The sequence below is a fragment of the Petaurus breviceps genome, unplaced genomic scaffold (genome assembly GCF_028583685.1).
Source record: "Petaurus breviceps papuanus isolate PSGF00001 unplaced genomic scaffold, PetGlider_PUasm1.0 90822, whole genome shotgun sequence".
Classification (NCBI taxonomy): domain Eukaryota; kingdom Metazoa; phylum Chordata; class Mammalia; order Diprotodontia; family Petauridae; genus Petaurus; species Petaurus breviceps.
In genome coordinates this window covers 8,913,066-8,924,524 of record NW_027187351.1, presented here as the reverse complement: position 1 = coordinate 8,924,524, position 11,459 = coordinate 8,913,066, and positions in this window count along the sequence as shown.

Sequence of the window (11,459 nt, the reverse complement as noted above, 5' to 3'; positions counted from 1 at the left end):
GTTTTCAATCTTCTTACCATCACGGTCACCCTCCCCTGGATGCGTTTCAGTGTTTTAATATCTCTTGTACAACTTTGCAGCAAGAAATGAATAAATCCTACATATGAGGTCTGACTAGGGGTGAATATAGTAGTTTAATTATAGTAATAATTCTGGAAGCAGTGCCTCCCAACTTAAGAAAGCCTTAGTTCTCTTCTTTAGCTTCCTGGTCACTGTTGACTCAGGAGCCTCTCAGTAGTCAGTAAGTCCCCTGAAGGCAGGTACTATATCTTGTTCATATGTGTATCCCTCTTTGCATAGTGATTTTGACATAATAGTTGCTTGATAAATAATTGAACATGGGCATTGTTATTGAAAATGTAGAGAAAAACCACATACACATACAGAAACAGAGACAGGTAGACAGACAGACAGACAGAGGAAAAATAAAACCCAAATACTCTAATTAGAAATTGAATCAAATTGACCTTGGGGATCAGTGAGATCTATTGATCTGACTTGCAGCCGAATTTTCCCATATATGTTCCTATATATTCTAGAATGTGAGATCCTTGTAAGAAGGGTCCCTCTTACTTCTTTCTTTTTAACTTCAGTGCTTAGAAAAAAGTATTTGATATGTGATTTTTTATTCATTCATTCATTCATTCTAAAGGACTGAATTGTGTTCCCTAACTTTCTCAATTACTACCCCCATATATATTAACTTGGTATCTTATTTTCAGAAAACAAAGAGACCATGTGGATTGCAATACAAATTGAATGGGAAGTCAGGGTATGGCAACTAAAAATTACAGATACTGGAAGAGGTAATAAGTAAGATACATCTTCTGTCAAAGTTGAAGGCATAAGTCATCCTAATTTATGTGCTTGTTGTCCTCTCTTAACATTCCGCTTTTCTCCCCTCCTATATAGTTTTGTAATCAGGACAGTTTAGACAGACATAAAACACTCAGCCTCAAGATAGTGTGTGAACTAGGAAAGAATGGTTACCAATGATCTCTTAGTTACTAGATCTAATAGCCTTTTCTCAATCCTCACTTTCTTTGGCCCCTATGTGGCCGTTTACGCTGTTGACCACTCTTTCTTCTTTACACACTCTTCTCTCTAGGTTTATGGGTCACCATTCTCTCCTAGTTCTCTCGCTCCTCCAACCATTCCTCTCTCTTCTTGCTCTATTCTCATCCAGATCATGCCCTCTAACTACAAGCAGCCCTTGGGGTTCTTTCCTGGATCCTTTTCTCTTCTATACTATTTCACATAGTGATCTCATCAAGTCTTATGGATTTAATGACCCTCTCTGTGCTGAAGCTTTTAAAATCTATCTTTCCTGTCCTAATCTGTCTTTCCAACTCTAATCTTGCATCTCTCACCGCCTTTCAGGCATTTCACATTAGATGTCCAGTAGATATCTTAAACTTGCTATGTTCAAAACAGAAATCATTATCTTTTCCCCTAACCTTCTCCCTGCTCCTACCTTTCCCATTACAATAGAGAGCAATACCATCTTCCCAGTCCCTTAGACTTGCAACCTGTGAGTCAGCCTAGAATCCTTGCTCTCTCCCCACCCTCATCCAATCTGTTGCCAAGGCCTGCAGATTTCACCTCTGCAACCTCTCTTGAGTATACCCCCTTCTGACCTCAGACACTGGCACCACTCTAGTGCAGGCCTAACCCCCTTATGCCTTGGTTACTGCAATAGCCTGCTGATGGATCTGCCTGATTCAAATCTCTCTCCACTCCAATCCATTCTCCATTCATCCACTAAAGTAATTTTCCTGCAATACAAGTCTGATCATGTCACCCCTCTATTCAATAAACTCCAGTGGCTTTCTCCAGGAACAAGTATAAAATATTTTGTTTGATAGTCAAAGCTCTTCATTACTAGTTCCCTTCTACCTTTCCAGTCTTCTTATATCTTCTTGCACATTATACCTTATACCTTCTTTCCCAATATGTACTCTTCATTTCAGTGACCCTGACCTTGATTGTTTCACAAATAAGACACTCCATCTCTTGGCCCTGGACATTTCTTCTGGCTCTATCCCATCTCTGGAATGCCCATCCTCCTCTGCTCCTAATACTGACCTCCCTGACTTCAAGTCACAAACAAAATCCTACCTCCTACAGAAAGCCTTTCCTAACATCTCTTAATTTCAGTACTTTCCCTCTTTTAGCTGTTTCCTATTTGTCCTCTATATAGCTTGCTTTGCATATATTTGTATGTTGTCTCCTCCAGTAGATTGTAAATTCCTTGAAGGCAGGGCCTTTTTTGGGCCACTTTTTGTATGTCCTGTACTTCACACAGTGCCTGGCACATAGTAGGTATTTAATAAATGTATATTGATTGATTTTTTCCTGACAGCATGTTATAGGTTGATTATAAAACTCTACATCAGTCTCAAGCAACTTCTTTTTTACTTTTTTAGCACCAGTCAGATGGAATCATATCTTCATCTCATTAGATGCTTCTCTGAGCTGATTGGAGCTCCTTAAAGATCTATTTACCATATTCTAAGGACATAAGAGCCCAATAAAATCAGCCCCTAGTCCATCTTCATTCAAAGTGCATGTACTCCAAAAGGATACCATGTTATATTATATTAGTAAGATGATATAATGATATCACCTTTCTCTGTCCCTGTCTCTCTCTGCCTCTGTCTCTCTCTGTCTCTGTCTCTCTCTCCCCCATGCACTCCTAGGCTGTGTTGGCAATGATTTGGAGCCATCTGAGACACATTTCTTTCCCATGCATTTTCAACTTTATTTTGCTGCGTTCCAATATGACCTAAGCTCTTCATGCTATACTGGTGAATATCCCACCCCTAAAAAAAAATTACTATCATCATATATGTGTGAAAGTCCCTTTATAGCCATTTTCCAGGTTTCCTCCCTTTTACAGGTAAGCAGGCTGTTTATCCTCCTTCAAGCTTCCAAGAAAACCTTCAAATTAGCAGGTTGCAGCCACATCAAGGAAAAATCAATTAGATAGCCCCTCCCCTCACCTTTGTTTTCAAATGCCTATTTGCTTCTTAAAACTCAGTCCATATTTTTTTTTTACTTTGGGCTTTCACTATCTCCCAAAGGAGTGCAAAGCTAACATTTTTTTAAAAAAAAGATATGTCTGTGGTCACCAGACTTTAAAATCTATCTCTAGCCTTTCATCACAAAATGCAAGTGTAGGTTTGAAGGCTCCATCTAGTTAGAAGGATGCTTTGTTCACCAAAGACATGAGGCTAAAAAAATTCTGTAGTTTAGGGTAGAGTTAATAGTTTATATGAAAGATACCTTTGCAATGTTTGTATTTTCAACATAAAATTCATTTAATTTAAAATTGTCTTAGTCAAATGTTTGGTTTCTTTTAAAAATTTCATAAATAAATGCTGTGTCATACACAATTACACATTCAACTTTAAAAATGTTCTTGTTGTACACCCTAAAGATATGTTCTGTGAAGGCTTAAGGAGGAATAGCAAGAAGGCCACATTGGCTCAATTGAAGATTATTTGAAGGGAAATATTGGATAATAGAATTGAAAATATAAATGGGAATTAATTTAGGAACCAAATCTCAACAAGCATTAAGTGCTTACTATGTGCTAGGCACAGATCTAAGAGCTAGGGAGACAAAGAAAGTTAAAAAAAAATAGTTCCATCCCTCAAGGACCTCACATTCTAATGGGGGAAACAATAAGGAAAAAAATTCATACAAGATATTTCCAGTATAAGTCGAAGGTGATATCAAAGGGGAGTCACCAGCAGTGGTGGGAAGCCAGAAAAACATTTTCTTGCAGAAGGTATGGTTTGATTTCAATCTTGAAGGAAGTCAGGGAGATGCTGGGAGATAGAAGTGAGGAGAGTGAGTAATCCAAGCATGAGGAACAGCTAGAGAACAGGCAAAGAGCCTGGAGATGCAGTGGCCTACTTAAGGAACAGCAAGTAAGTGCAATAAGAAAAGTGAAGCTGGATCTTAAAATATGAGTAGGAGACAAAAGTATAAGGAGACTGGAAAGGTTGTGAAGGGCAAAACAAAAGATTTTGTAGTTGTTCCATAAATTCATAGGGAGCCACTGAAACCTCTTGAGTAGGAGAATAACATAATCAGACTTGTACTTTAGGAACATCACTAGGCATGTAGAGTTACACCGCGCAGAAAAGAAAACTAAAGCAGGAAACTCCAACAAAGAAGCATCTTCTGGGAATTGTGGACAGCTGCTGGAAGAGTGATGATGGAAAACAACAGACACCATATTGAGGAAGCAGTTAAGCCACATGCTGCTGAGCTACAAGAGGGGATGCCTAGTGATGGTTCGACTTTGTTTGTCTGTCAATGAATGAGGCTCTGTGTAAGGGCTGTTCCTTGGTATGTGGCATTATATCTCAAGACGTCTGTCATGAGATTTTTTTTCCTTTGACCTCTAAATAAAAAAAAAAATAAAAACAAACTAAAGACTTTTTTCTTAAATATTGTTAATGGTATACCCTCCCAAGGGGAGTTGGTGACAATACACTGAGTGGTCTTATACAATGAGGTACCCAGGAGATAGTGAGTCAGAGAGAGAAGAGAAATCTGCATTTTACTTATTCCCTTCATACAATTTGAGAACGTCTGATACAAGGATTTCAGGGGTCAAAGAGTGACAAGGTTATAATCAAAATCTCAGTTTTCTCATGTTTAAGAACCTGAATTACCTGCTTTTCCAAATGCCCATGGTTCAGAAGGCTGCATTTAGGCTTCAGGAAGAGTAATGGATGAAACCATATCCAGCAGTTGGCCAAATACTACCAATTGCCTGATTTCATACAAATGAAAATGAAAGTAATTCTGGACCCACAGAAAGATGTGAATAAATGAAGAGTGTCTTTTTTGTCAGGCACACTGTGCCTACATCGATAGGGGTCTGAAATTATCTCTCTGAGCATGGTATACGATTTTGATATGACTGAGACACCTGAAACAATAAAGCATAAGAGGAATGACTAAAGATATTGAGTGAAAGGCAAGTATGTGACAAGCTCATATTACCAGATGCCTGTAAAATGAATGAATAAGTGAATGAATGAAGAAATGAAGGAATGAATGAGCATTTTTTAAAGCACTTACTATAAATCTGTCCCTTTGCTAAGCACTTTGGAGACAAAGTAAGCAAGGCAGTCACAGATTCTTCATCAAAACAAAAATATTCAATGAAGTTGGGCAACATGTTAGAATTTGCTGACTTGGGGCCCTACAATGCTTTTGAGGATCAGAATAGGGCTAGGCCTAGAGGAAAGTCCCTATGGTCTCTACTAGAATTGGTGAGAGGCAAACAAGTAAAAAAAAAAGCCTAAAATGCTCCTCATATAGAAGCTTCCCCAGACCTTGATGTTGTAGTTTGGACATATATACTATTACCTTCATTCTGAGAGAATCCATTGATTCCCTTCCTCATATCACTTCTTCAAGTTATTCACTATTTTTTTTTATCACACAATGCTATTGAACTGTTTTGCTATAATATACAAGAATTTCAGGTTACAAATTAGTACTCTTAGAACCCTCCCTGTCTTATGTTGCTCAGTTCAATTCACTATAGGTTTCCACAAAGATTGGGATTTTTCACTAGATTCCAGTGTTATTTCCTAATTCCCTCCTTTCTTATAACTGTTTTAATCGAGAATTATTTTTCTCAGATCATTTACCCAGAAATGCCTAGCTGGCTCAGGCCAGCAAAACTAGTACTGCTGAACCAATATATACTTAAATTTTTAAAATTCATACTTTTACCTGGATTAATAATGATGAGCATTTTGAGGATTGCAAAAACACTTTACAACTTTTTCAAATGTGTATTTTTTGTGTTATTTTTTTCCACCATTTTTCCTATGAGGAATCTAAGACTGAGAGATTCAGTGAAGTGCCCCAGGTCAGATTGCTAATAAGTCTGGTATTCCTGACTTTATGTCTAGCACATTAACCATTCACTCCAACCCCTAGAGTTTTCCAGAAAAGTCACTGGGATTCTGTTTCCTGATTTCTCTCAATACATTCTATTACTTTGGGACACATCACCCTTCTGGTTTATTCTCCTGGGTTGCCTCAATGTGAAACATCCTCTTTTATTATGAACCTAGTATTTTTTAAAATGGTTTAAAATCACTGTTAATATTTTTATATCATCCTCATTTCAAAATACATTCTTATCTGATCCCTTACCAAGCAAGCCATTCCTTGTAAAAAGAATTAAAAAGAGGGGGAAAATGCTTTTTGAAATCAGTGTTTATAGTGTCTCCGTTCATAAATCCTTCTCTTGCCTGCATCTGCCTCATTTTTTCAAAACTTTTTCAATTTCAGTAGTAGAAATTTCAGCAGTAGAAATTCTCTCTATGTTTGCACATCGACACCAACTTTGTAATTTATAACCTTAGAGATTTGTTGTCTGTTAAATATAGAGAGGTTAAGCATTAGCTCAAAATCGTCAGAGACCTGATTTGAAACTAATCTTTTATTTGCAGAACCATTTTTTTCTACCTACTATACCATGTTGTTTTTTTTTTTTGAACCTCATGTAATTTCGCCCTAGAGTTTTACTATGTTTTCAAGCTTCTGGGAGTACAGTTCATCCGGAGGCTTCAAAGACAAGCTTCCTGGGCTACCTTTTGAGTTATAAACCTATTATATATCATGATAGATAGTCTGTAATTTTCTTCCCTGTGGAGACCTGGTTCCCTGGGAAGGGGAATAATCAATGCCATATTGAGAGCACTAAGAAGAATAAATAGAATTTAGTATAATACAGATCACTGATCTAACATAGATCAGAAATTTGCATTAGATCCTCTTTTCTGTTCTTTGGTCACTTCCAACTTCAAAAGACTGCATCTAGTGCCATCTGCTGGAAAGTGAAGAACTACAGATACAAATTAAATTCTATACTGCTGTCCAATCTTTCCAGCAGTTTTTTTTTTAATCAAATATTACATCCTTATCGTAGTGGTGAGAGTCTTTGTGTGGAATGACTACTAGGCTACTGTGAATGAATGACTAACCAACCAACAATCTATAAAACAATAAGAATTATACACAGACATGAATTGAACATGTCCACTGCCACAGCTATAATAATATTACTTCTATACCCAAAAGAAATCAAGGAAATATGAGTGTCTTACATATGCAAAAAACATTTATAGTTGCACTTTTTGTGATGACAATTTTTAAAACCCTGCTAACTAAGTGGATATCCCTCAATTGGGGAGTGGCTGAGCAAATCATCTTATATAAATGTGATGGAATATTATTGTACTAAAAAGAATGACAAAATAGATTATTTTAGAGAGCCACAGAGAGATTTATATAAATTAATACAGAGTGAAGTGAGCAGGATCAGAAGGACAATTTATAATAGAAACACCAATATTATGAAAAATGAACAATATTGAAGACTGATCAGTGAAGGATGAAATGAGTACAACCAGAAGAAAACCTTAAACAATAACAATACAGTAAAAACAAACTTTTGAAAACTGTAATGATCTTATAGTTTTTGAAAACCGTGGCTATAAAAAGGAATGCTATTCACCATCAGACAGAAAGGTGATAAACTCAGGATGCATTGTGAGACATTTTTTTTTAGTATATCAATGAAAGAATTAGCTTTGTTCAACATTTCATATTTGTTACATGGAATTTGTTTGTCTTTTACTTTTCCCCAACTAGGGTGGGTATGAGAGAAGGAGAATAATTTTCTGCTAATTAAAAACCACCTTTAAAAATAAAGAAAATAAAATAGAGATAAACTACATCTGATGGTTGTTTTGAGCACTATATGATATATATGTACACATATGTATGTGTATTTATGTGTATACATATATACATTTTTGTATAGGGCTTAGCACTCTGCTGATACATAGAAAGCACTATATAAATGTTAGCTCTTATTATTAAGGGGGGGAAACAAGAACTACAGGGGAAAAAAAAGGACTGTGCTGGACAGGATAGAGGAGGACTGCCATGGCAAGCAGTGACCAACTGAGGAAGATGCAAGAAAACTATAAGATCATTGGACCATAGGTGTACATTTGGTAGGGCCTTCAACACCATCTAGTCCAGTCTTCTCACTTTGTAGATGAGAAGAGTGAGCTACAGACAGAGAATATACTAATTGCCATAAAGATGAATGCCAATGTGAAGGAGTGACTTGACTGTCTTTGGAGGGCTAATCATGGGTGAGTATTGTTATTTTCTATATGCATTATTGGAGGGATGGAACATTCAATTGCACAAGCAAGTTTTTGTGAATTGGTTATTATGTGCCAGGTAATATCCTAGCCCTTTTAATTGACCCCAAATTCACTTAATGAGACAAAGATCTATCTTTTTAATATGAATATTCTACCACTGTGAGTCATTGAATATTATAATCTATGAAGAATTTAAAAGGAATAACACAGGGCAACAGAGAGATTAGTGGTAGGTCTAAGTAGTCTATAACACATAATTAAGAATATGTTGTAAGTGGAAAGAATTTGAAATTTGGAATCCCAAAGATTATGTGACTCTGCCTCTCACTACCTGTGGGACAGTGAACAAATCACTTAATCTCTCTGGATTTCAGTTTTCTCATCTGAAAAAAGTGAAAAGGTTGGGTAAAATATTTTCCAACTCTGGATCTATAATTATGATGGTCACTTGCCCTTAAGAAGTTTACATTTCTATTAATGATATCCCAAATCACATGAGACAATATATCAATCAAAGGGGAAAGGGGAATGGGCTCTAATATATATTCTATTTCTATTTTTTAACATCTTGCCATTTTAAGTCATTGCTTTTGCTTATATTGTAGATAAATGAGATTTATTTTAACAATTTCTATAGCTGGTATGATAATAGTAATTTTATAATTAATTCTTCTGCCAAAGTATATTTTGAGGAGAATAGCACACAGTCAGACTTCTGCCAGATAGTTGGTACAAAAATTTAGAGAAGGACATGTTTACAGTTGGTGTCTTACTGTGCATCTCATTTATTATGAGCTTAAAGATCAGAGGTCAAAGCTAGAGTTCTACTTATTTGCTATAGAAAGAATGTGATTTTCTTAGTTCTATGAAGCAAAAAGTTTAACTATTGCCCCTGCCCTTCTGGTGTGACCTGACCTTGGAATGCATCTGCATGGTAAAAAGATTGCAACAACATCCCTAAAGAGCCTGTTATTGCTAGTTACCTCCTCAGACTAGTTACAGGCCTGTCCAGCGCCTAAAATTGTGTGCTTATAAGACAAAGTGGTGACAGCACACTGAGTAATGTCTGTCAGGTATTATCTGAGTGAAAGCAATTAGTCAAAGAAATTAAAACCAATCCCATATTTACTTGGATCTTGTGTGTCTTGTGAAACTGACCTATGTGCCTTGATTCCAAAACCTCATGTTCTTTCCACTGTGCCACACATGTACAATGTCTTTTCCTAGTCTAATTCATGGCCTACCGTAGCATTCTATCTGCTATATCAGAGAATTTTTTTAATGATCCTTATGGAGTTTAGCATGTAGTAGGGGGTTGTATAGAGAGAAATGTAAAACTAGACAAATTGATAAAATATAGTCTTTGCCCAGAAAAAGAAAGGCATCTAGTAGCCTTGGGGAAGACACGGAGGAACAGTGAAATTACAATAATAAGAATTCCTAAGAGTAGCAAGCAAGAAATCCAACACAAATATTATCCCACTAATGTAGAATATCTTTCCCATCTGCTCAAAAATACAGGTTTTGTAAGTGAAACAAAATGGAATAACTGAGTAAGCAGACCACAACACAAGTTTCTTTCTATACCCTGCTCCCACCTGTAAAACAGACATATCATGTTTTCCTCCAACACCCTGATCATTCCTGCACTGACAAATTTTCTAAGATAAAATGGACCAGGAGCATAATGGAATACAGGGATCAATAGATATCTGTGTCAAAGATCCCAGGCAGGTACCAAAATCTATCATTTAAGAATCAGAAGGACTAAGGTCTTAGCCTAGCAGATTGGACCTTTTTATTCCTTTCATGGGCTGGGCTTTTCAAAAATAAACTTAAACTGACAAAATAAGGTGCAGCTTTTTTTTTTTTTGTCTAGACTTATGACGTCACCAAGATGGTGGAGGCTAGTGGGTTCCTAAAGCTCTGGTGAAAGCTCTGTTCACCATCTAGTTGCTATTCAGCAACTAGGCTGCAATTTATAGTGTTACAGACTTGCGTCAGGCCAAAAATTCTCAACCTTTTTTTGGGTCATGGGACCCCTCTCAAGCATGTTAAAGCCTATGGAGCCCTTCTTAGCATAATGTTTTGAAATGCATAAAATAAAATGCACAGGATTACCAAGGAAACCAAATATATTGAAATACAGCCCTCAAAGTATCTTTGAAAAAATAGTATCATGGACCCCAGGTTAAGAATCCTTGCCTGGGGCACTGGGAGATTAAGGGATTTGCTAATCATTTCTCAGCTAATATGTATGTCAAAGGAAGGATTTGAGCCTAGCTCTTATTTATGTTAAGGCTCTGTCCACTGGTCTTTCAATTTGTTATTTTAGTAAAACTCTGAACAACCACTGCCAACTAATACCACCACAAGAAACAGAAGAAAAGACAAATGACTAACTTTAAAAATTGGATAAGAAAAAAAATGGGGGTCCCTAATTCTAATTTATTCTTTACTTGTTTTCTGTACTATGACAGTATTCAAATTCTTAGTTGTGTCAGGGTGTTGGAAACAATTTGGGAAACACTAAAAGGCACACAGCCAAGTCCTTCTACATGTGTAAAGAAATAATCCATTAGCTCATAAATATGGCAGAAGTCATTTGAGCAAGTTCTAGGGTGGAGGGAGTGGGTTCAGAATAATATATACTCCCTTTTCTTTCTTTTTTGCAATTACATGTATTTAATTATTGAAAGAGGGGGAATATGGTTATACTGTTCTCCTTCCAGCCAGTTCCAACACATGTTTCCTAGACTACATAGGCCAAAACAAATAAGAAGAAATAAGTAATACGACAAAACTGGAGATTTAAATGGCTTCTCCTACCTCCAACTATACCATTACTAGCTGCTTAAAAGGATTGAAGATTATAGTCCTAGAATCTATAGAAGACCACAAAGGCCCTCAAGTCCAGTTCTCTCATTTTTCAGATGAAGGCACTGAAGCCCAGAGACATTAAGAAACATGTCAGATGTCACATAGTTAGCAAATAAGAGTCAGGACTTGATTTTTTCATCTGTGCTGTGTATTTTCTCTTTGTTAGAGAAGGAGACATTCCATTATCTCCCAATCACCAGCACTAGTCTTTTTCTTATTCTAACTGAGAAGAGATTTTTTTTTTTGCCTTTTAGAGGGCAATTGGGGTTAAATAATTTGCCCAAGGTTACAAGGTTACAAGGCTAGTTTGTGTGTGTGTGTGTGTGTGTGTGTGTGTGTGTGTGTGTGTGTGTGTGT